General features: G+C 33.6%; 1 protein-coding gene across 2 annotated transcripts in view; it reads left to right on the top strand.

Annotated features, from left to right (window-relative positions):
• Positions 1-16,275: 16,275 nt before the first annotated feature.
• Positions 16,276-23,745, top strand: part of LOC145269886 (uncharacterized) — a 31,386-nt gene continuing 23,916 nt past the window's right edge. The window contains exon 1 of one of the 2 annotated variants that reach the window (XM_080125641.1): positions 16,276-16,768. The gene's annotated coding sequence lies outside the window, so the exon portion shown is untranslated. The remainder of the gene's footprint in view (positions 16,769-23,745) is intronic. The other variant, XM_080125639.1, reaches the window with a different exon arrangement.

A 23,745-nucleotide genomic window follows, 5' to 3' on the forward strand; every position in this document is an offset into this window, starting at 1 on the left:
TCCCCCACCCCAATTTTTTTTAATAGTATTTGCGGGTAGGTATGCTGACAACGAACTTCACAGTTAAATCTGTTATTTAAAATTTTTCTAGATAATAATTAAGGGATGGGGGGTGGGGGCTTTTTTAAAAACTCTATCTCCCTTAAAAACAAAACAATAAACAACAAATGTGGCACAAATATTTTTTACCCCCCCCCCCAATGGGGTGTTTATTCCAAAAGCCGTTCTTAACATGGGGAGATTGGGGGTGTCTATTCCCAAAGCCGTTCTTAACATGAGGAGGTTAGGAGTACCTATTCTGAAAGCCGTTCTTAAAATGGGGAGGTTGGGGGTGTCTATTCCGAAAGCTGTTCTTATCATGAGGAGGTTGGAAGTGTTTATTCAGAAAGCTGTTCTTTATATAGGGAGGTGGGCGTGTTTATTTCAAAAGCCGTTCTTAACATTTTTAAAGAAAATTGTGGAGCTGGATCTATTTGTTTCTCATGCGTGCATATAAACCTGACCGCCAGTGAATTACGGTGCATAATACGGTTCTTTATATCTCGAAAACTACTTGTCTGCAAAATTTAAATGAGATTTCCTTATTCAGAATAGTCGAAAGCCTAAAAAAGTCGTCATTTTAAAAAGAATTGTGGAGGCGGATCTAATGTAAAAAAAAATAACAAAAAAAACTCTACTTCCGTTATTCAAGAATCTTTTTAATTTCAATTATTGTTGTTTATTGTTGGTTGTTTGTTTTTGTTTTATGGCATATCAACGCTTTTCAGGTTATTTAATGCCGAATCAAATTATTTTGAAGAACATTTTTTTAACAGAATATATATATTTTTTCAAGTCGGTTTCTATTTAACCCATAATTGGGACCCTAACAGGTACTACCACTCCGGGTCAGAGTGGACCTGGGAGCAATGGCAATTAAAGGGTGTCTCCACACTCGCCAAAGCCCACAAGCTGGGGCCTCGCTAATCACCATCGGATATAGTTTAAGGTCATATCCAGGACCTGTTGTTTATTGTTTTGTTTTTGAGGGAGATATAGTCTTTAAAAAGCTCCCCCCCATCCCTTAATTATATTTAAAAATTTAAAATAACAGTAAATAATTATTAAGTAATTGGAATTCTTATTGAGGTGAGTAATTTGTATTATTTATTCATTGCGGACTAAATAAATGAATAAACCCGCAATAAATAAATGAATAAATAACAGTAAATAAGTATAAATATTTTTAAAAAAATATTATGGGTGTTTAGTCTTTTTTGAACTGCATAAACGCTTTTAAATAAGTTAAACCACAAAAACCTTAGCCAGCTAGGTAGAAAACGACACTTAGAAAAATCGATATTATCTTTTTTAAAACAACAGTAAACAAGTAAAATTGTTTGTAAAAAATATTACGGAGGGGGGAGGGGTAGTCTCTTTTAAAAACAATATCTCCTTCAAGAAAAGAAAATGTCACAAAATATGTTTTCAATTCATATTTATTTAATAATGGCCCTATTTTCCTACCTACCCAAAATCGAAGAGTTTTTCATGGTTGAGTTTTCCTAACCCTGGAAGAGGAGCATGCAGTTTAACTCTTTGTGGCAAACTGATTTTCGTTTGGCTAGAATCTTATTTATGGGAAATGACTCCCATGATTAATCTGTTATCAACAGATATGACCACCATTCTATTATTATTTTTTTCTTTTAGTTTTATTGATTTATCCCTCCTTTCTTTTGAGTTGACTGGGAAATATAGGTGTGGATGGGGTGAGGCATTTTAAATGTGAATATAAAGAGTGTTGATTTTACCAACAAGCAGCTTCTCCTTTCAAGTTCAGACTCTGCGACGCCACCTCCCAGACTTCATACATAAAGGGTGACGTGAAAAATGGAGAAGGTTTTATGTGGAGACTGAGTGCTAAGAAGACTAAAGACTTGCCAATAAATACAAGTGAGTGGGGGGAGAGGATGTTGTGTTTCAAGCCAGGCTTATTCCCTTTTGACTTTTGCCAATTTAGAAATTGTATCGGGATACTACTCAGGACCTGGCACAGTGCACAGTAAAAGTAGCACCACCGGTAAACATGACATGAATTTAGAAAAACTTGTACCCGGAAAACTAGTTCATTTTTGCTAGGTAGGAAAACTGGTCCATTATTAAATACATATTGGGTGAAAACATTTTATGACTGTTATTGTTTTTAAAAGAGAATGCACATCTCATAATATTTAAAAAAAAAAAAAATATATATATATATATATATATTTACTTGTTTACTGTTGTTTTAAAAAATAAAATTGATTTTTCTAAGTGTCTGTTTTCTAACTAGCTTTGTAAGTTTTTAAGTGGTTCAACTTATTTTAAGGAGTTTATTTAGTTAAAAAAAAAGAAAAACAAATGTCAAGTGTTACTTTTGAACAAAAAATGTCCGACCTGAGAGGATCATGTCTTAGGAGTATCGATAATCGCTCAAAAATAGAAAATTAAAAAAAAAAAATACTGAGGTAGATAGTTTTAAAACAAGCCTCCCCCCCCACCTCCAAAAGAAAATAAATTTTTATTTGGTAATGTCCAAGATCACTGCTCGGAAAAAATCAAGCTACCAAAAGTGGATTTTTTTTTTTTTTTTTTACAAAGGTATCACCACATTATCAAGGCCCAGAGGCCACTCAAAGATAAGGGTTAAAGAGTGTACAGTAGAAATTGGTCCATATAGTAATCATTAGTAATGAAAATTTGGTAAATTTAATAACTTATATGGAACGGCTCATCAAGAACTTATTTACTTTAGACTTGAACACAACCATATTGTAGTCAGCCGGAAAGCAGGAAAACGGAAGACAATTCCACAGGCGTGCAGTTCTAAGAAAGAAGCTTTGTTTATGGAATCTACGTTTAGGTTTAGGCACAGATAAAGAGTGGGGGAAATTATTGATAGTGTTTACAGCTAGACGAGTGTTTCTTGTGAAAGTTTGGCGAGGGGGGACCAGAGATTGAAGCTCAGTTGAACACTTTCCATGAAAATAACGATACATCAGAGACAAACTCGCAACATCTCTTCTGTGAGATAGAGGTTGCAAGGAGGAGAAAAGGACATCTCCTACGAGGCTACGAAGTCTATTTTGAACTCTATCAAGGCAGGACAAGTCCTTTCTAGCAGCTCCTGCCCAGATGTGGCAACAGTATTCCATCCTTGGACGTACCTGGCTCTTATATAGATAGAGAATAGCATCAGCAGTGATCGATCTACTGGATCGATAGAAAGATCCCACCATTTTTCCAGCGGCCTTGGCAACAGATTTGATATGCGTGTTCCATTTAAGATCAGGAGTAATGGTCAAGCCCAGAAGCTTGTCAAAACTTGAGGCCTCCTGAAGACGAGAGCCATTCATTTCAATTGATGACAAATGTGGATTAGAATGTTGATGATGTAAAGAGAGAAGCTTGGTTTTAGATGCATTAAAAGTAACCAGCCACTCCTTTCCCCATTGTACTACGTGCTCAAGATCAGAGGAGAGAGAATTGGAGAGAACTTGGTCGTTTACTGTCTTAGATGTGCTACCATAAATGGTAGTGTCGTCAGCATAAATGTCTACAAATGATGTAAGGATATGATTTGGAAGATCATTAATGTAGATCAGGAAAAGAGTTGGGCCCAGGATGGATCCCTGAGGGACACCGGCATTAATACTGTGAGCTTCTGATTTTTGCCCCTCAACTACTACTCTTATGAACCTATCAGAAAGAAATGATTTAATAATTGAGAAGACTTTTCCAGCTATACCATAGCTAGCGATCTTATGAAGTAAACCTTTATGCCATACCCTATCAAAGGCTTTAGATATGTCAAGAGCAATTGCCCTAGAAAGATTGCCACCGTCGAGAGATTTGCTAATTCTATGCGATATAACTGTAAGGACATCTGCTGTAGATCTAGCAGAACGGAAACCATATTGAGTGTCACTAAGAAGGTTATTTTTGTTGAGATGTTTGATTACTTCTGTATTTAACACAGATTCTAGCAACTTACTCATGACGCACAGGAGACTTATTGGCCTGTACTGAGAGGGGGATGAGCGATCACCTGAATTCTTAAATACAGGGTATACGTTGATTATGTAACGAAACCGAACGGAAGACACGAAAAACGAAACCATATATTTATTTAAAAAAAAATACTTTAGTTTTTAAGGGTTTGTATCATCATACACATAGATTCGAAAAAGTTGTCCAGCAAAAACAAATATATAACAAATAAATGTTATCAAAGGCAAGATAAGTTACTTTTCTACCTAACTGGATATTTTTTAGTGTTTTTATTTAATGTAACTTGTTTATTCAGCTTGAAAAACTTAGTGTTTACCGATGTATTGGAAAATTAAAAATGGCGCCGAACACTCTGTTGAACACGGAAAGTTGGAGAAAATTTGTTAAAAATAAGAAAACTATACAAATTACTGTTAAAAACCTGCCGAATATATGTCAGCCTATGTCACGGTAACATATATTGAGCGAGTTTCTAACAGTATGTTTTACATTTTTTTTTAAATTTTTAACTCATTTTCCCAAACTTACCGTGTTCAACAGAGAGTCCGGCGACATTTTTAATTTTCCAATACATCGGTAAACACTTTTTTTTTTATATATATACATATAAATAAAGCATCGTAATTTGTAACAATAAAATAAAAATAAAATAATTTTTGCAGGAACATTACAAAAAAAGTCTGTATTAATAAATTCGATATAACTACAACATATGCAATAACCTATATCTATCAGGTATAACTGTACTCCATATCAAATGTTCTCTTGTATCTATACTGAGCATATCTTATCTTTCAGTCTTACTAAATATTCGGTTTGGGCACCAAATCAGAATCGAAGAAAAATTTATTTCTCGAACTACCAATATTATCATTGAATTAAGCATTGTTTATTTAACATTTTCACAAAAAAATATAATTGCAAAAATTATTTCTACTTTTTTTTACACTTACATTTTCAACGTAATCTTTGCATGTAAGATTCTAATATTTTCATTGCACGCAAGAACGTATAATTATCAACGTAAAATAATGTTCATATAATATTGGAAAATAAAGTAAAAAAAAATTGAATTGAAAAACAGGAACATAGAAAAATAATTTAATTAAAAAATGGCAAAAATTATACGAACGTTCCATGTCGGTAAATACGGATGTACAGTTGAAAAGAAAACCAGTCTGTTTTGCACACTCTCCTTCTCTTTTCAACGACCCGCCTGTTTGTGTTTATCAACTTTACATTTCAGGTAAACATTCTGATAAATTTTAACGTAAGTCTGTGTTTTTTCAGTGTGTAATTTTTTTCAATGATTATTGTGGGGGTCGCCTGGCCTTTTTTTGGGAACTGACTTCCTCCACAAATAATAAAAATAAAAATAAGAAATCTTATGTGCAACACAAATGGAGGTTTATTTCTGGAATAGAAATAACAAACAATAACAAGTTAAAACATAGTTCTCAATATTTCAGAGTTCTTTTTTTTTGAGTTCATATGAAAGATGGAGAGTCTCTTTTTTGTGTTCTTTGAATGTTCAAATATGTAACATTGACAATATTAATGTTCGTCTGTTAAAAGAGAGTATTAATGCGCGGAGCAGTGGAAATGAATTAATTGATGTTTGTACGCGTGGTAAGTCCATATGAGAAAGCGTTGAATGAGTCGGAAGAGTTTAAAGAGACGAAAGAATGCTCGAAAGGCTAAGAGACTAAAGAAATAGATTTTGTGTTTGTGCATGTTTATATTCGATTTGATCGGCTCCAAACGAGCTCTAGAAAATCAGTTTTAAAATGTGTCCTAGGAGGAATTCCATTGGACGGAAGACATCACATGGGGTGCTTTCAACTACGTACGCACCTTTGGTATATAAAGGTCACGCCGGAATTTGCGTGGGTGTCATTTTTCATTTTTTTAACGCGCCGAAACAATCAATTGCACTGCGCGCCTAAATTGTATTTAACGATTTTAAATTTGAATATTAAACTGTGCCAACTGGCACAAATACTCCCCCCAGATTGGAAAAAAAATTTTTTTTTTTTAATATGTAATGTATTCCTTGAAATGTTTCGGCCAGTGGACTTTCCTACTCGTTTTTGTCGTGGGTTTGGTGTCCTCGTCATTTTCTGCTGGTCTCCCATGTTCTAAGGGAATTTGTTCTGGTGGGGAAATTGTCTGAGGGTATTCCTCAATCTATGCTGGTTTAATTCGGTCGATCGCGATGTTGTCTTTCCTGTCTTTCCGTTGGACAGTAAAATATTTTTCACTTCTGTCCAAAACTTGGTATGGTCCAGTGTAATTTGGACAAAAATGGCTTTTTGACCGTATCATTCCTGATAAACACAAATTTGCATGTGTGAAGGTCGTTCGGTATATATGTTTGTTTGTCCACCCTCCTGGTGGGGGTAAATTTGAGAGAAGACATTTTGTTCTTTAATTCCGTCACAAATGTAGCTGTGGGTGAAATATCTGTGTATGCATTAAAATACTGTCCAGGTAGTGTGACTACGGATCCAAAAACTAGCTCTGCTGGTGTGCTTTGTAAGTCTTCTTTTATTGTGTTTCGGATCATTAATAGGATTAATGGTAAATTATCTGACCAGTCCGCGTTGTTAAGACTCGTGGCCAAAGAAGTTTTTAGCTGTCTGTGAAAGCGTTCGACGAGGCCGTTTGAGCAAGGGTGATAAGCAGTAGTCTTTATGTGGGTTGTTCCCAACAATTGGTTGAACTCTGCGAAGAGTTTCGATTGAAATTGCGAACCTCTGTCCGTTGTGAGTATTGATGGTACTCCAAAAATTGCTATCCAGTCTTTTAGTATTGTTCCAGCTACTGTCGCTGCCGATGTGTCTTTCATGGGTATGGCTGTTGGCCATCTGCTGAACCTGTCAACTATGGTGAGAATGTGGGTGTGTCCTTTTGAGGGCGGTAATGGCCCCACCAAGTCAACATGGATATTGGTGAATCTGGCATCAGGCGCACTGAAAGTGCCCAGCGGTGACTTCGTGTGCCTGTGTATTTTATTTTTCTGACAGGATACACACGTCTTGGTCCAATTTCGAATATCTGCATTCATATTCGGCCAAACAAGGCGGTCTGTTATTATTTTTACGGTGGCTCGTTTGCCTGGATGCGACATATTGTGAAAATGTAGAAAAACATGTCGTCTGATGCTTGGCGGTATGTATGGACGCGGTTGTTCTTTTGCTGTATCACAATAAAGTGTTGTTACACTAAAAGGTACGGCCATTTCCTTCAGTTGCAAAGACGTTTTCTGTTGTACGTCAGTGAGTGTCTTGTCCGTCTTTTGTTCTTGTGCAATTAATTCCATAGTTAACGAACTGGAATTTAGTGAAGTTATTGCAGCTCGTGATAATGCGTCCGCCACGATGTTTTCTTGCCCCTTGACGTATCTGATGTCTGTGGAATATTGGGCAATATAATCAAGGTGTCTGATTTCTCTTGGACCATATTTATCTACATGCGTATGCAGTGCATATGTTAACGGCTTATGGTCAGTGTAAATACAGAAGTTTCTTCCTTCTAACAGATGTCTAAAATGTTTAATTGACAAATAAATTGCTAATAGCTCCCTTGAAAAGGTACTGTACTTTGTCTGTGTCTTGCTCAGTTTGGCTGAGAAAAACGATATAGGGGTCATTGTATCCCCTGTCAGTTGATGTATAACTGCTCCTACAGCTATGTCTGACGCGTCTGTTGTAAGTGTAAGCTTCGATTCTTCGCTGTCCTTAATATAATTCAATTTTGTGAAATTGACTAAGGCAGTTTTAGCTTGATGGAAAGCTTTTAAAGCTGATCCGTCCAGTTTTAATTGTTGGTTTTTCGTTTTGTTCTTCAATAATGACGTTAACGGTGCAAGGATTGTGGAACAGTTGGGTAAAAATCGTCTGTAATAATTAATTATACCTATGAAGCGACGAACTTGTCTAACAGACGTAGGTTGTGGAAAATCCATAATGGCGCTTACTTTTTCGGGTAATGGTGATATACCATCCTTATCAATTGAATGTCCAAGGAAGTTTACTTCTTGCTGACTGAAAATACATTTGTCCAAGTTTATTTTTAAACCGTAATGGGACAGTTTTTGAAAAATTTGTTCCAAGTGTTGTTTATGTTCGTCGAGGTTTCTACTAGAAATTAGGACATCGTCCACATAAGCGAATACGAATGGAAGGTCCCTAAAAACCTCGTCTATTAACCTTTGGAAGGTTTGACAAGCGTTCCTAAGTCCGAATGGCATTCTGACGAATTCGTAAAGTCCAAATGGTGTGGTCAGTGCTGTTTTGTGGATATCTTCATCCGCCACCGGTATTTGGTAATACGCTTTTACTAAATCCACTTTGGAAAATACCGTGGCATTTTGCAGTCCGATTGCAAAATCGTGAATGTGTGGGATAGGATATCTATCCGGTACAGTTTGTGCATTTAATCTCCTGAAATCGCCGCATGGACGCCATGTTGTCGCGTCTGCTTTCTGTACCATGTGTAGAGGAGATGACCACGCACTTTTGGAAGGTCGGATAATTCCTTGTTGCAACATGCGTTGAAATTCGTCTTTTGCGATCTTGTACTTATCCGGCTTCAGACGTCTGGGGGTGGTGTAGACTGGTTGTCTATTCGTTTTAATATAATGCTTTGCATTATGTTTAATATTATCCGTGACTTTGAATGGCTGAGTAAGTTGTGGGTATTTTTGAAACAGCCGACGAATGTACGTCTCTTCAGGTAAGGCAGAACTAATCCCAGTAGACTGGTATCTTGTGGTGATACCTTTAATTACGATTTTTGTTTGGTTATCAGTCAGTGTGCGACTAGTCATGTCTACCGATAGATTAAACCATGCTAGGAAATCTGCTCCTAATATTGGTGTCGTCACGTTGGCTATGGTAAAAATCCATGGAAATGTGCGGCGCAGGCCGAGATTGACGTCTAAATATTTTTCACCGTATGTCGGTATTTGTGTGCTATTAGCTGCTTGGAGATGGTAAGGCTGTGGAATAGCTTTTTGTTTATGTAGAGGTGGTATCACGCTGATTTCAGCTCCAGTGTCTATTAAGAAATTATATCCATGATTATTATCACGAATAAAAAATAGACGACCTTTAGTGGAAAATCCAGCGACAGTCGTCGTCTCTACTGGCCGGAATATTCGTTTCCCTGGTTCTTGTTTTTAAAAGAACAAGGGTAAGTGCAACGCCGAGCTTGTGTGCCGAATTTTTTGTGGTAAAAACAGATTTCGTTCGCTCGTTCCCGTGTGTTGCTTCGACCTCTACTAAGACTTCGTTTTCGGTAGTCCGATCATTTATTAAATTAGTAACGATGGTTTATTTGTATTAATTCCTGCACTTGTCGAGTGAGATTTTCGACCGTCATTTTTAGTCCCGATATATCGTCGTCGCACGTCTGTTTCTGCTGTGCTTGTGCTGAGTTTACTTTGCGGTGCCTCAGATTTTCATGGATTCGATCTGCCATATCGGCGAGTTTTTTAATATTTGTCTCTTCCGTTGTGGGTGCTAGGATTTGTACTGTTGTGTCTGGAAGTTTATCCAGCCACAGACTTCTCATTATATTTTCGGACATTTTGTTGTCCCCTAGCAATGTACGCATGTATCGCAAAAGTTGTGACGGAGTGCGATCTCCAAATTCTACTTGAGTGAAAAGATTGCGTAACCTTGTTTCGTTTGAAAAGCCCATCAGTCGTAAGATGGCCTTCTTAAGTTCGTCATATGGGTTGTCTTCAGGCACATTCTCCAATAAATCCGCCACCTCTTCGACGACGTCTGCCGGGAGTTTTTCCACCAAGTAACAGTATTTGGTTCGTTGAGACGTTATCCGCTTTGCGTCAAAAAGGGCCTGGATTTGGATAAACCAGGTCTTTATGTTGGTAGGATTAAATGCTGGTATATTTACCGTTAACGTTGCCAGAGGTTTTTCAACACAGGAAGGTTCCATGTTTGTTTTCTTCGCTCGAAAGTGATTTCAAAGCCTTTAAACTGTCAACTGACTTTTTCCGATGACGCGGAGCTTGAAATTGTGGGCTACATAGAGAGAATGGAAATATTTCTCACAATCTACCTAATTATTTTCTTTAATTTTCGGACATTTTTTTGTTAAAAATTATTTACTAAGTAATGTCGAGTGCGACATTACTTTTATTTCTTTTTAACTAAATAAACTCTTTAATGTGAGAAATATTTCCATTCCCTCCATGTAGCCCTTTTTTGGGGGCGCCTAGCAGTGCATGAAAAAATATAAGCAAACAACAAAATTACCTTAAAATTGAACAGACGTCTTTATTAATGTAATCCTCGAGGTTGCAAAAAAAAATGCTACACTTTTTTCAGCTGCACATAACTGGCTCGGGTATAATAGGATCTTATGATCCAAAAGTTCCCTTGGGAGTATCAGAGTTCGATTTACAGAGTTAACAGTTTATCCAGAGTTAAAGTCCATCTCCTTCTCGTTTCAACGTAAGTCGTCACTGTCGACAAGTTGAGAAATGTTTAACTTAGACTTTTCGTCTAAAAATGATTCGTTAACATCGGCACGCTGAAACACGTTTAACTTAGATTTTTCATCATAACGGTTCACTCATGCCTTGTTGGACAAACAAGTCCGAAAATTAATTAAACCCATTTTTTAAGGTTTTTAAAATCCCCTCGTGGGGAATATCTTGAGGCAAAGGCTGCCATATGGTGCGGCGGGAAGGGTGACGTCTCCTCCGTTCACTGTCTTGTCGAAAAACTGTCTCCTGAAAAACAAACAGACACAAATTTCGCCCAATCTCTTCCGAGTGGCGTGACAAATTATTAACCAATGATAACTCCGCTGCTACTGCTATAATTTCTCACATTAAAATAAGTTTTAACACTCAAAACTTACAAAGCTAGGTAGAAAACAAAAACTTAGAAAAATCAATTCAATTTTTTTAAAACAATAAGCATGTAAACATATTTTTAAAAATATTATGGGATGTGTATTATTACCTGAAAATATACAAATGTATTTTCGGGTTTGTATTACTGTACACATAGATTCAAAAAAGTTGTCAAAAAACAAATATATAACAAATAAATGTTATCAAAGGGAAGATAAGTTACTTTTCTACCAAACTGGATATATTTTTTGTGTTTTTATTCAATGTAACATATTTATTCAGCTCGAAACCCATACAGTGTTTACCGATGTATTGGAAAATTTAAGATGGCGTCTGATTCTCTCTTTAACACGGTAAGTTTGGGAAAAGGTGTTATAACTAAAAAACCGGTTAAAATACTGTTAAAAACTCGCCCAATATATGTTACCGTGACATAAGCTGACATATATTCGGCGGGTTTTTAATAGTATTTTGTATAGTTTTTTTATTTATAACACATTTCCCAAACTTACGGTGTTAAAGAGGGTGTGAGACGCCATCTTGAATTTTCCAATACATCGGTAAACACTGTACGTTTTTCGAGCTGAATAAATATGTTACATTGAATAAAAACACGAAAAATATATCGGATCAAGTAAAGAATAGATACCCTGTAGCAGACGACGCCGCCTGGCGGTGACAAGCGCACAATTCAACTAACATCGGTGATTCGACCTTGACATTGGCACAAGCACATGGCGTCGGGTGTTTGTAAACACGTCAAATAGCAAACATGCTCGAATATTCGCCAACAAATTTTTTTTTAATATATTTACAAAACTTTTGAAGATTTAAAAGAAAAAAATATATTTACAAAACATTTTTTTTAAGTAAGTAACAAAACGAACGTATTTAAATAAAAGATATTTAAATAAATGGGTGTCTTTCTGTTTCGGATTTTTTCGACCCAGATTAATATTTATGTACCATGTTTTTTGGGTTTTTTTTTGGGGGGGGGGTTCTATGTGCGTTTTTAAGATAATTTATTATTTTTTTAATTACATTTTCACTCCAAACAAGGCGCAACCACTTTGGTGTAGGGGGATACTATCAAGGGCAACAACTACTGGGGTACTATGTTGGGATTTGGGCAGCAAGATGTCGGTTCACGTTACACTTGAACTTCTGCATGTCAGTACAGTTGGGGAAGCACTAAGCAGTGGCCTGGGATGGCATTCCAGAGTTTAATTATTCTTTAAAATATTACCTTCAGCGGCAATTAATATATTTTTAAAATAATATTTTTAAATATTAAATTTTGACGAATATTCGCTAGCAAGATTTAAAAAAAAAAAAAAAAGATATTTAAATAGATCAGTGTCTTTCTGGGTGCGTTTTTAATATATTTACAGAACTTTTAAATAACTGTTTTATTCTTTTTATCAAACAAAAATAGAACTTTTATAATGACATATATATATTATGGTGCCCGGAAAACTCGTCTCGGGAAAATTCGTCTTCGGAAAACTCGTCTCCGGAAAACTCGACCCTAGAAAACTCGTCCCTTTTCGCTAGGTAGGAAAACTGGTCCCTTATTGAATAAATATCGATTGAAAACACATTTTATGATCGTTCTTGAAGGAGATATTGCTTTTAAAAATAGACTATAGCCCCCCCCCCATAATATTTAAAAAAAATATTTTTATTTGTTTAATGTTTTTTTTTTCTACCTAACTGGCTAAGTTCTTAGTGGTTTCACTTATTTTAAAGCGTTTATTATGTTCATACAAAGTTAATTACAATTTTTTTGGTTCTTATTTTAACGATGTTTTTTGGAGTCATAAAAACAATAATAAAAAACAAAACAAAAAAATTAAAAACTGGGAGCGTTACTTTTTTGTTTTGGTTTTTTAATTATGATAGTTTTTTGTTGTTATGTTTTCGTTTTCTCTCATACCCAATGCACTCATGCGTTATTTAAAATTATAATTCTATCAATTATCCACATTTATTGTCGTCCTGTAAAATTTTGCAAAAATTAACTAATAAATTAAAAGCGAAATATTTTTTTGGCGCGAGAGATGCCATGTGCTAACAATCTCTCGTTAACTCATTTTTAATTTTTTAAATTTTTACTTCAAAATTCTAAAATCAATCATTCAGAGAAAAAGTAATCACTAAATAAATTTATTAATCAATTTTATTGAAAACTCCGCTATCGTTTATCAAGAATCTTTTTAATTTCATTTTTTGTTGGTTGTTTCTCGGGGGGGGGGGGGAGATATAGTTTTAACCCCCCCCCTCTCTAAATTATATTTTAAAAAATATTAAAATTTGGGTTTGTATTGCTGTACATATAGATTCGAAAAAGTAGTTAAAAAACAAATATATAACAAATAAATGTTATGAAAGGCAAGATAAGTTACTTTTCTACCAAACTGGATATAATTCTCGTGTTTTTATTCAATTTAACATGTTTATTCAGCTCGAAAAACATGCAGTGTTTACCGATGTATTGGAAAATTCAAAATGGCGGCCGACTCTCTCTTAAACACGGTAAGTTCGGGAAAAGGTGTTATAAATAATAAACTAGACAAAATCCTGTTAGAAATTCGCTCAATATATATTACCGTGACATAAGTTGACATATATTCGGTGTTTTTTTTTAATAGTATTTTGTCTAGTTTATTATTTATAACACCTTTTCCCGAACTTACCGCGTTTAAGAGAGAGTCGGCCGCTATTTTGAATTGTCTAATACATCGGTAAACACTGTATGTTTTTCGAGCTGAATAAACATGTTACATTGAATAAAAACACAAAAAATATATCCAGTTTGGTAGGAAAGTAACTTATCTTGCCTTTGATAACATTTATTTGTTATATATTTGTTTTTTTGACAACTTTTTCGAATCTATGTGTACAGTAATACAACCCTAAAATTTATTATTTTCTTTTTAAAACCAAATCTCCCTCAGTAATTTCTTTAATTTTCTATTTTTTAGCGATTATCAAGACTCTTAAGATGTGATATACCGGACATTATTTCTCGTTCTCACGTAACACTCGACATGTTTTTTTGTTTGTTTTCTGTGTTTTTTTTTTCTTTGCCGAATAAACGATTCCAAATAAATTAAACAACACACAACATAGTCGGCGAAGTAGAAAACTCGATTTTACCCTTTTATAACAACAGTAAATAAGTAAATTCTTTTTATATTAGTATAAAAAATATGCGGTCCCGTTTATGAACATAATAAACGCTTTAAAATAAGTGAAACCACTAAGAACTTAGCCAGTTAGGTAGAAAACGGACACTTAGAAAATCGATTTTATTTAAAAAAAAAAAAAAACATTAAACAAGTAAAATATTTTTTTTTAAATATTATGGGGGGGGGCTATAGTCTATTTAAAAAAAAACAATATCTCCTTCAAGAACGATCATAAAATGTGTTTTCAATCGATATTTATTCAATAAGGGACCAGTTTTCCTACCTAGCGAAAGGGGACGAGTTTTCCGGAGACGAGTTTTCCGGAGACGAGTTTTCCCGGGACGAGTTTTCCCGGGACGAGTTTTCCGGGCACTGCTGATGCTGTACACACATAGATTCGAAAAAGTTGTCAAAAAACAAATATATAACAAATAAATGGTATCAAAGGCAAGATAAATTACTTTTCTACCAAACTAGATATAATTTTCGTGTTTTTATTCAATTTAACATGTTTATTCAGCTCAAAAAGCATACAGTGTTTACCGATGTATTGGAAAATTCAAAATGGCGGCCGACTCTCTCTTTAACACGGTAAGTTCGGGAAAAGGTATTATAAATAATAAACTAGACAAAATACTATTAAAAAACCACCGAATATATGTCAACTTATGTCACGGTAACATATATTGAGCGAATTCCTAACAGTATTTTGTCTAGTTTATTATTTATAACATCTTTTCCCGAACTTACCGTGTTAAAGAGAGTCGGCCGCCATTTTAAATTTTCCAATACATCGGTAAACACTGTATGCTTTTCAAGCTCAATAAACATGTTAAATTGAATAAAAACACGAAAATTATATCAAGTTTGGTAGAAAAGTAATCTATATTGCCTTTGATAACATTTATATATTTGTTTTTTGACAACTTTTTCGAATCTGTGTACAGTAATAAAAACCCATAAATTCTTTTTATATTAATATGAAAAAGCGGTCTCGTTTATGAACATACTAACCGCTTTAAAATAAGTGAAACCAGTAAGAACTCAACCACTAACCAGTTAGGTAGAAAGCGAACACTTAGAAAATCGATTTTATTAAAAAAAAAAAACAAACATTAAACAAGTAAAAAAATTTTTTTTTAAATATTATGAGGATTATAGTCTATTTTAAAAAACAATATCTCCTTCAAGAACGATCATAAAATGTGTTTTCAATCGACATTTATTAAATAAGGGACCAGTTTTCCTACCTAGCGAAAGGGGACCAGTTTTCCGGAGACGAGTTTTCCCGGGACGAGTTTTCCTAAATTCCTTTTTTATGCGGGTCAGAGAAGAATAGATTTGTATATGGCGCGCGCACGCGCGTAAAAATGGCCGCCAAAGAATACAATTCATAATACAACTTTTTATTTTTCGCTAACTACTTATTTATGCAAAATTTCAATGCGATTTTCGTATTCAGCATAGTCGAAAACCGTTAAAAGTCGTAATTTAAAAGAAAATTGTTGAGGTGGACCTAATCTGAAAATTGACCCAATATCTCATTCAAGAACGTTAATTAAATGTGTTTTCAGTCGATATTTATTTAATAAGGGACCAGTTTTCCTACCAAGCAAAAAAGGGGGAGTTTTCCGGGTACGAGTTTTCCGGGCTCTCTCTCTCTCTCTCCCTCTCTCTCTCTCTCTCTCTCTCTATATATATATATATGTATGGTGTCGTTTTCCGTATCTTGACTCCGTTCCGTTCTATAATCAACCACCGTATACCGTTTTTTCACATTTGATTATAAACCCTGAAAACTTTTTCACTGAAAATATTTCTCTAAATCCGGCTCATCCCCAAAATACTTCTTTCCTTACAAAACACCCTAAAATAAAACCCCCAAACCGACGTGAACGTAACGTCTCCATAAAACTGGTGATAACCTCCAAGCTCTCTGCTTCATTACAGCTAAGAACACTATAAGAAAGTAATAGAAAAAAAAATGACACAAACATTTGGGAGTTAACGAGTTCAATACAGACAATTTTAATAAAATATAATAAAATAAAATGTTCATTTTTTTTTTTCGGCGAGGGTCTTTCTAAAAATGTGCCTTTGGGTTTTTATTTGGTCTTTTTTAGCCTTTTTTTCTGGAAAATTTAGCTTCAAACCTCTGCAAAATGGCCAAATAATGAAAGAATAACTGGCCAAAAAACCCGCCATCCAACGCTAGACTCTGCGTTTGCGTCATTTCAAATTTAATCTGAACACCTATGAAATTTTCATTTTTCTTATAATTTTTTTATATCATTATTATTAGGAAGTTGCGTAGTAAATTCTGGTATGATGTTTTAGAGAGTAAATCTTCGAAATTTGTACTTTTTCTTTCTTTCAATGTTTGTAAAGTTTAGGCAATTCGAATCACGACCTGAAGACTCTAAGAGAAGGAAAGGTAGGCGGCGCGAAAGGTGAGAAGGAGGGCAGAAGGAGGAGGAGTGTCATTCGTCGTTTTCATGTTTCAAGTCGCGACTTTCGCGCGTCTTTAGTCCACAAATGGAGTTTTCTTCACCTCAACAGTTTGAAAATGTTTCCTCTTTTTAACGCTTTTCTGAATTGTAAGTGTTGGCGTTTAAAATCTTTTTCATTCGATTCAGTCATTTTTTAAATTTACAAGGTAAGTAAAATTTCTTTCTTTTAAACTTGCGTTCAATTAATGTTTAGCGATTCTCGCCGGAGAAAGTGTAGTTGTTTCTTGGTAGTACCCTCCACCTTTCAGTGAAAGCGAAATCTTTCTACACTGAGGAAATGCAGAGTTCCTTTTTTGGGGGAGCTGTATTTTGTCCCAAAATTAAAAACTGACCGTGGGATTTGTATTACTGTACGCATAGATTCGAAAAAGTTGTCAAAAAACAAATATATAACAAATAAATGTTATCAACAAAGGCCAAGATAAGTTACTTTTCTACCTAACTGGATAATTTTTCGTGTTTTTATTTAATGTAACATGTTTATTCAGCTCTAAAAACCTACTGTCTTTACCGATGTATGGGAAAATTCAAAATGGCGCCCGCGCCCGACTCTCATTAACACGGTAAGTTTAGGAAAAGGTGCTTTAAATATAAAACTAGACAAAATACTGTTAGAAACTCGCGCAATATATGTTACTGTGACATAGGTTGACATATATTCGGTGGATTTTTAATAGTATTTTTAGTTTATTATTTATAACACCTTTTCCCAAACTTACCGTGTTAAAAAGAGAGTCGGCCGCCATCTTGAATTTTCCAATACATCGGTAAACACTATGTTTTGAGGGCTGAATAAACATGTTGCATTGACTAAAAACACGAAAAATATATCCAGTTTGGTAGAAAAGTAACTTATCTTGCTTTTGATAACATTTATGTTTTTTTTTGTTTTTTTTTGACAACTTTTTCGAATCTATGTGTACAGATTCGAAAAAGTTGTCAAAAAACAAATATATAACAACTAAATGTTATGAAAGGCAAGATAAGTTACTTTTCTACCAAACTAGAAATAATTTTCGTGTTTTTATTCAATGTAACATGTTAATTCATCTCGAAAAGCATACAGTGTTTACTGATGTATTGGAAAATTCAAAATGGCGGCCGACTCTCTTTAACACGGTAAGTTCGGGAAAAGGTGTTATAAATAATAAACTATACAAAATACTGCTAGAAATTAGCTCAATATATGTTACCGTGACATAAGTTGACATATATTCGGTCGTTTTTTAAAAGTATTTTGTCTAGTTTATTTATAACACCTTTTCCCAAACTTACCGTGTTAAAGAGAGTCGGTCGCCATTTTGAATGTTCCAATACATCAGTAAACACTGCATGTTTTTCGAGCTGAGTAAACATGTTACATTGAATAAAAACACAAAAAATACATTCAGTTTGGGAGAAAAGTAACTTATCTTGCCTTTTGATAACATTTATTTGTTATATATTTGTTTTTTTGACAACTTCTTCGAATGTGTGTACAGTAATACAAACCTATTAAAATTTTCTTTTTAAAACCAAATCACCCTTAGTAATTTCTTTAATTTTCTATTTTTTAGCGATTATCAAGACCCCTAAGATGTGATATACCGGACATTATTTCTCGTTCTCACGTAACACTCGACATGTTTTTTGTTTGTTTTTTTGTGTTTTTTTTCTTTACTGAATAAACGATTCCAAATAAATTAAATAAACAACATAGTCGGCGAGGTAGAAAAATCGATTTTACCCTTTTATAAACAACACTATATAAGTAAATTCCTTTTATATTAATATAAAAAAAATATGCTGTCTCGTTTATGAACATAATAAACGCTTTAAAATAAGTGAAACCACTAAGAACTTAGTCAGATAGGTAGAAAACGGACACTTAGAAAATCGATTTTATTTAAAAAAAAAAAAAAAAAATTAAACAAGTAAAAATATTTAAAAAAAAATATTATGCGAGTCTATTTTAAAAAACAATATCTCCTTCAAGAACGATCATAAAATGTGTTTTCAATCGATATTTATTCAATAAGGGACCAGTTTTCCTACCTAGCGAAAGGGGTTGAGTTTTCCGGGGACGAGTTTTCCTAAATTCATAATTTGTATACTGATAGGTTTTTTGATATTTTGTTAAATATCCAGATCCGCTACAACAGAACACCGACCAATTTAATTTGTTTTTTATAAGTAATTGATTGAATCTGATAGTCAAACTTAGGACAAATTTACCGTTTGCATGGTATTAACCCCTGAACCTACGAACTACTTTCCACCATTTTGCAGCTTCCGTTTACGCTACGTGCATGCGTAGGTGTGTCAGAAATTTCGTGAAAATAGTGAATAATTCCACCCCATCTTTCCAAGCTTATAACTCCTTGAAAAATGCAATTCAAGCCCTAATTTTTTTTTTTTTCAATTAAAGGAGCACGGACCAAGGTTTCATTAAAAAAAAAAAAAAAAAGTATTTTTTTTTAAAAAGGTTTTAAACTTCGGACTTTACAGGTAAATTTCTAAAAAAACTACATTTTTTTTTTGTTTTAAATTTGAATATATTATGTATTGACCTTTTCTCTTCAATTTGTGAGTAAATTAATTATTTACTTTTCGGTGTCTAAATTATTATTAGACATTTCAAAATGGGAGGCGTGAATTATTCGACCCCCTGTCTTTCCAAGCTTATCACTCCTTGAAAAATGTAATTCAAGTCCTAATTTTTTTTCAATTAAAGGAGCAAGGACCAAGGTTCCATTAAAAAAGAAAAAACAAATAACGTGGTTTAAAAAAAAAGGTTTTAAACTTCAAAACTTTACAGGTAAAATTCTAAAAAAAAACACTTTTTTTTTTTTTAATTTGAATATATTATTTATTGACCTTTTCTTTTCAATTTGTGAGTAAATTAATTATTTACTTTTCGGTGACTAAATTAATTATTTACTTTTTAATAGACACTTAAAAATGGGGGGGGCGTGAATTTAAAAAAAAAACTTTGTCTAAAATATTATATTCGATTTATTGGAAAGAACATAAAATTTCACATTGACCCTGAAAATATCGTAAAAATAGAATGAATAGAAAAATTTTGATAGATTTTTAAAGTTTAAAAATTGAAAAATATTGAGTTCGGAAAATTCATTACTGTTAAAAAAAAAAAAATATATTTCTATTATTTTTAAAACCACTTTAATAGTTTATTTTGGAAGTATAATCACTAAAGAAAATAAACAACCCACTTTTAACAGAAATTACGAGATTTTTATATTTTATTCGCAGTTTCGTGTTAGAGGTGTCAAATTCCTACGCGCCCTGTAGCATAAATGACGGCTTCACCAAGCAAATTACGTTGGAGGTTTTTTTACAGAACATAGAATTTTCTAATTTTCAAAAATACATTATAGCACTTTTTGGGTGGAAAATTTTAAATTAGCTGAAAAAAATAAAACAAAAGGAAAGCACTCCTAGTTGGAGAGGGGGGGGGTTATGTACTCCTTGGGCGTTGAGTTCCATGGCAACCAGGAGAAAAATTTAATGAGTAAATGTTTATTTTAACTACAACAAAACACCAACCAATAAATTTTTTTTTTTTTATAGGTTTTCGGGGTCGCTGAGTACGAATCTGATATCTAAACCCGTCGCAAATTTACCGTTTGCACTATTTTGAACCAACTCATCGCACGCATCGGCATCGTTTATGCTATTCTTACATGATGCGTTCGCACATGGACGCATGTAGTAAGGTGACTTGTCACATCGCGGAAGAATTTTTTAGACATTTAAAATAACAAGAAAGTTTTCAAAAACAATGTGGTTCATTTTTCTGTTTTTACGTAGTTTTTGATGCTTTTTTAATTGATCTAAAAAATCAAGTTTTCACGAGCGGTCTACAAAAGCATTTTTATTTTTCGTTTTTTTATTTATTTTATTTTATTTATTTTTTTTTTTTTTTTGAAGAGGTGTCAATTATAAAACTCGTATAATATTTAACAGGTGCTTCTGCAATTTAATTTGCCGTTTTTCCGTAAGTAACGCGCCGACGTACGCCGAGCAGAAGTGTTTAATTTTTCACAAAAAATTCGGTATTATTATACAAACACCGTGACAGCGTTAGGGTTAGGGTTAATTCGCTGTCACGGTGTTTGTATAGTTTTACCAAAACTTCTGTGTACATTGGGGGGTGGGGGGTACATTGGGGGGTGGGCCCCCCCCAATGTAAACAGTAAAATCTTCGAAAAATGTTAAATGGTGTTCGGGTTTGTATTACTGTACAAATAGTTGTCAAGAAACAAATATATAACAAATAAATGTTATCAAAGGCAAGATAAGTTACTTTTCTACCAAACTGGATATATTTTTTGTGTTTTTATTCAATGTAACATGTTTATTCAGCTCGAAAAACAGTGTTTACCGATGTATTGGAAAATTTAAAATGGCGCCCGACTCTCTCTTTAACATGGTAAGTTCGGGAAATGGTGTTATAAATAATAAACTAGACAAAATACTATTAAAAAAACGGTTATCCTAACGCTCCGCTCCGCACTTTGTTATCCTTGGAAGTGACGTCACACATATCTTATAATACGGATGAGTCATCCGTATTATAAGATATAAGATATAAAAAGATATAAAAATAAAACAAATTTATTTTTACAATTGTAGTCATCCGTCGGATGACTACAATTGTAAAAATAAATTTGTTTTATTTTTCTTTCATTTTGAGCTCCTTTTTTCTCCCGTTTGTTTTTGTTTTACTTGTATAGTTTTTTTAACAGTTCAATTAACCGTTTTAACTAGGCACCGCCAAAAATGGCCGCAAAATCAAGTTGTTGTTGTTTTTTAAAACTAAATTACATTTATTAAAATCCATTATTTCTGAGTAACTTTTTTTTTCCAGAAAGATAAAACCTGAATTTTATCATATAGAAAACAGAATAATGTAAAACTTTTTCTACTATTTTTAATTTAATTTTAAATGTTAAATTTTCCCAAAAAGTTAACAATTGACATTTTTTGTCTTGCACAAAAAACGTACTTAAATATTAAAAAAAAAAGGGTTTTTGAAATAATTAATTTATTTATTTTTTGCCTAACTAAGATTTAGGATGATTTTCTAAGAGAATATGCAAAAATATTATAATATAAGTACCTGAATTTCAAATAATTCCACTTATTCATATAGGTAACCAGATATTTCGCATCGACGTAGAGTGCATGCAGATCGACTCTGTTTACGTCTTCTTTTGATAAGAAGAAAACTATGGAAGACCAAATAGGCCAAAAAAACTTATTTTTCAGTGACGAAAATTTCAATGTATTATTAAGCTGAGGCTGGCCAGTACCAGATGGGTGACCATTTGTATGAGTTTGGTTTTTAATGTGTATGTGTGTGGGGGCCAGGCTCCCCAAAATGGGGGGGGCAATTTAAAGCAGAATAAAAAAAAAATTATTTCAGCGCGTTTGGTCCACCGTAGTCGAAAGGCGGCAAACGTTTTCAAACGAGATCGAAAAAAATGATGCTATTTTTAACACAAAGGGCACATTTATCGAATTTTTTTTTGTATCGATTATTCAAAGCATGCCCTGTTTAATAATGGTCATGCATTATTCGGCTCGCTAAAAAAAAATTGTTAATTTATTTATCCAAAATTTTAAAATGGCTTTTTTCGTATAAATATTAAAAAAAAAATTTTTTTTTGTTTTGCTTAACTTAAATTAATTATTTCACTTAACATATTCACCGAATTTCACACTTCAAAACTCAAAAGCGGGATAATTAAACACAATCGAAGTTCTGATATTCAGACGTCAAAATAAGGTATGCAAACAATTTTTTTTTTTTTTTAATCTATAATTCTGTCCGTTACAACAACACAATATGTTTTGTTCAGTTTCAGATGATTATTTTAAGCATATTTGTTCCCACTTCAAAACAGGGGGGGGGGGGGTTGTAAGCAAAAAAAAAAAAATATCTAAATATCGTTTATGAAAAATAAGTACACTGTTATAAAGTTCATTCTTCTAATAATCGCTGAAAATTTCGTATTGATCGGATAATTACCTGATTTTTGGTAGATTTTTAAAAAGACGGTCCGTCAAAAAGTACTGACCGACCTGCCCCCCCAGTTTTGGCGGTGCCTAGTTTTAACATAAGTGACGTGCCGACAATAACCAAGCAGAAGAACTGTTTATTATTTTACACCGCTTCCCACCAAATGTAAACAGGTAATTTTAAAGAATTTTCCGATGGTAGAAAGAAAACCTCCACCACCCCCCAAAAAAAATGGGTGAGCATTTTACGTTAAATTATTATAGAAAAGTGATCCCCCACTTTTTAGAACTAACATTTCTTCATATCTTGGAAACTACTCGTTTGCCGTAATTTTAAACGTTATTTTCGTTTTCAGCGACCCCGAAAACCATTAAGAGTGGTAATTGGAATTTTCGAGGGTGGAGTAATTCTTCATATTTACCTTTTTTTAATTGAATTGTTAGGTGAAAGTACTGAATAGTTACAATACACCCTCCCTTCCCCATGTTAAATAATAGGTTTCTAAATAATAGCGTTAAAAAGTAGCTCGGGTCGTAAAGTGCAGTCAGTACTGCATGATAAAAAGTAACGCCGGATCGAAAAAATGAAAATAAAATAAATTCTCCGCTCAAAATAACAAATGGGAGAGAAAAAAAAGTTAAACGGGAGAAAAAAGGAGCTCAAAATGAAAGAAAAATAAAACATTATTTTTACAATTGTAGCTATCCGTATTATAAGATTTGTGTGACGTCACTTCCAAGGAAAACAAAGAAGTGCGGAGCGTCAGGATAACCAAAAAAACACTGAATATATGTCAACTTATGTTAATTTCTAACAGTATTTTGTCTAGTTTATTATTCATAACACCTTTTCCCGAACTTACCGTTTTAAAGAGAGTCGGGCGCGGGCGCCATTTTGAATTTTCCAATACTTCGGTAAACACTGTATGCTTTTCGAGCTGAATAAACATGTTACATTGAATAAAAACACGAAAAATATATCCAGTTTGGTAGAAAAGTAACTTATCTTGCCTTTGATAAACATCTATTCGTTATATATTTGTTTTTTGACAACTTTTTCGAATCTGTGTACAGTAACACAAACCCTGGTGTTCTA

Source organism: Euprymna scolopes, chromosome 4 (genome assembly GCF_053919585.1).
Source record: "Euprymna scolopes isolate OS-2025 chromosome 4, ASM5391958v1, whole genome shotgun sequence".
NCBI classification, from domain to species: domain Eukaryota; kingdom Metazoa; phylum Mollusca; class Cephalopoda; order Sepiida; family Sepiolidae; genus Euprymna; species Euprymna scolopes.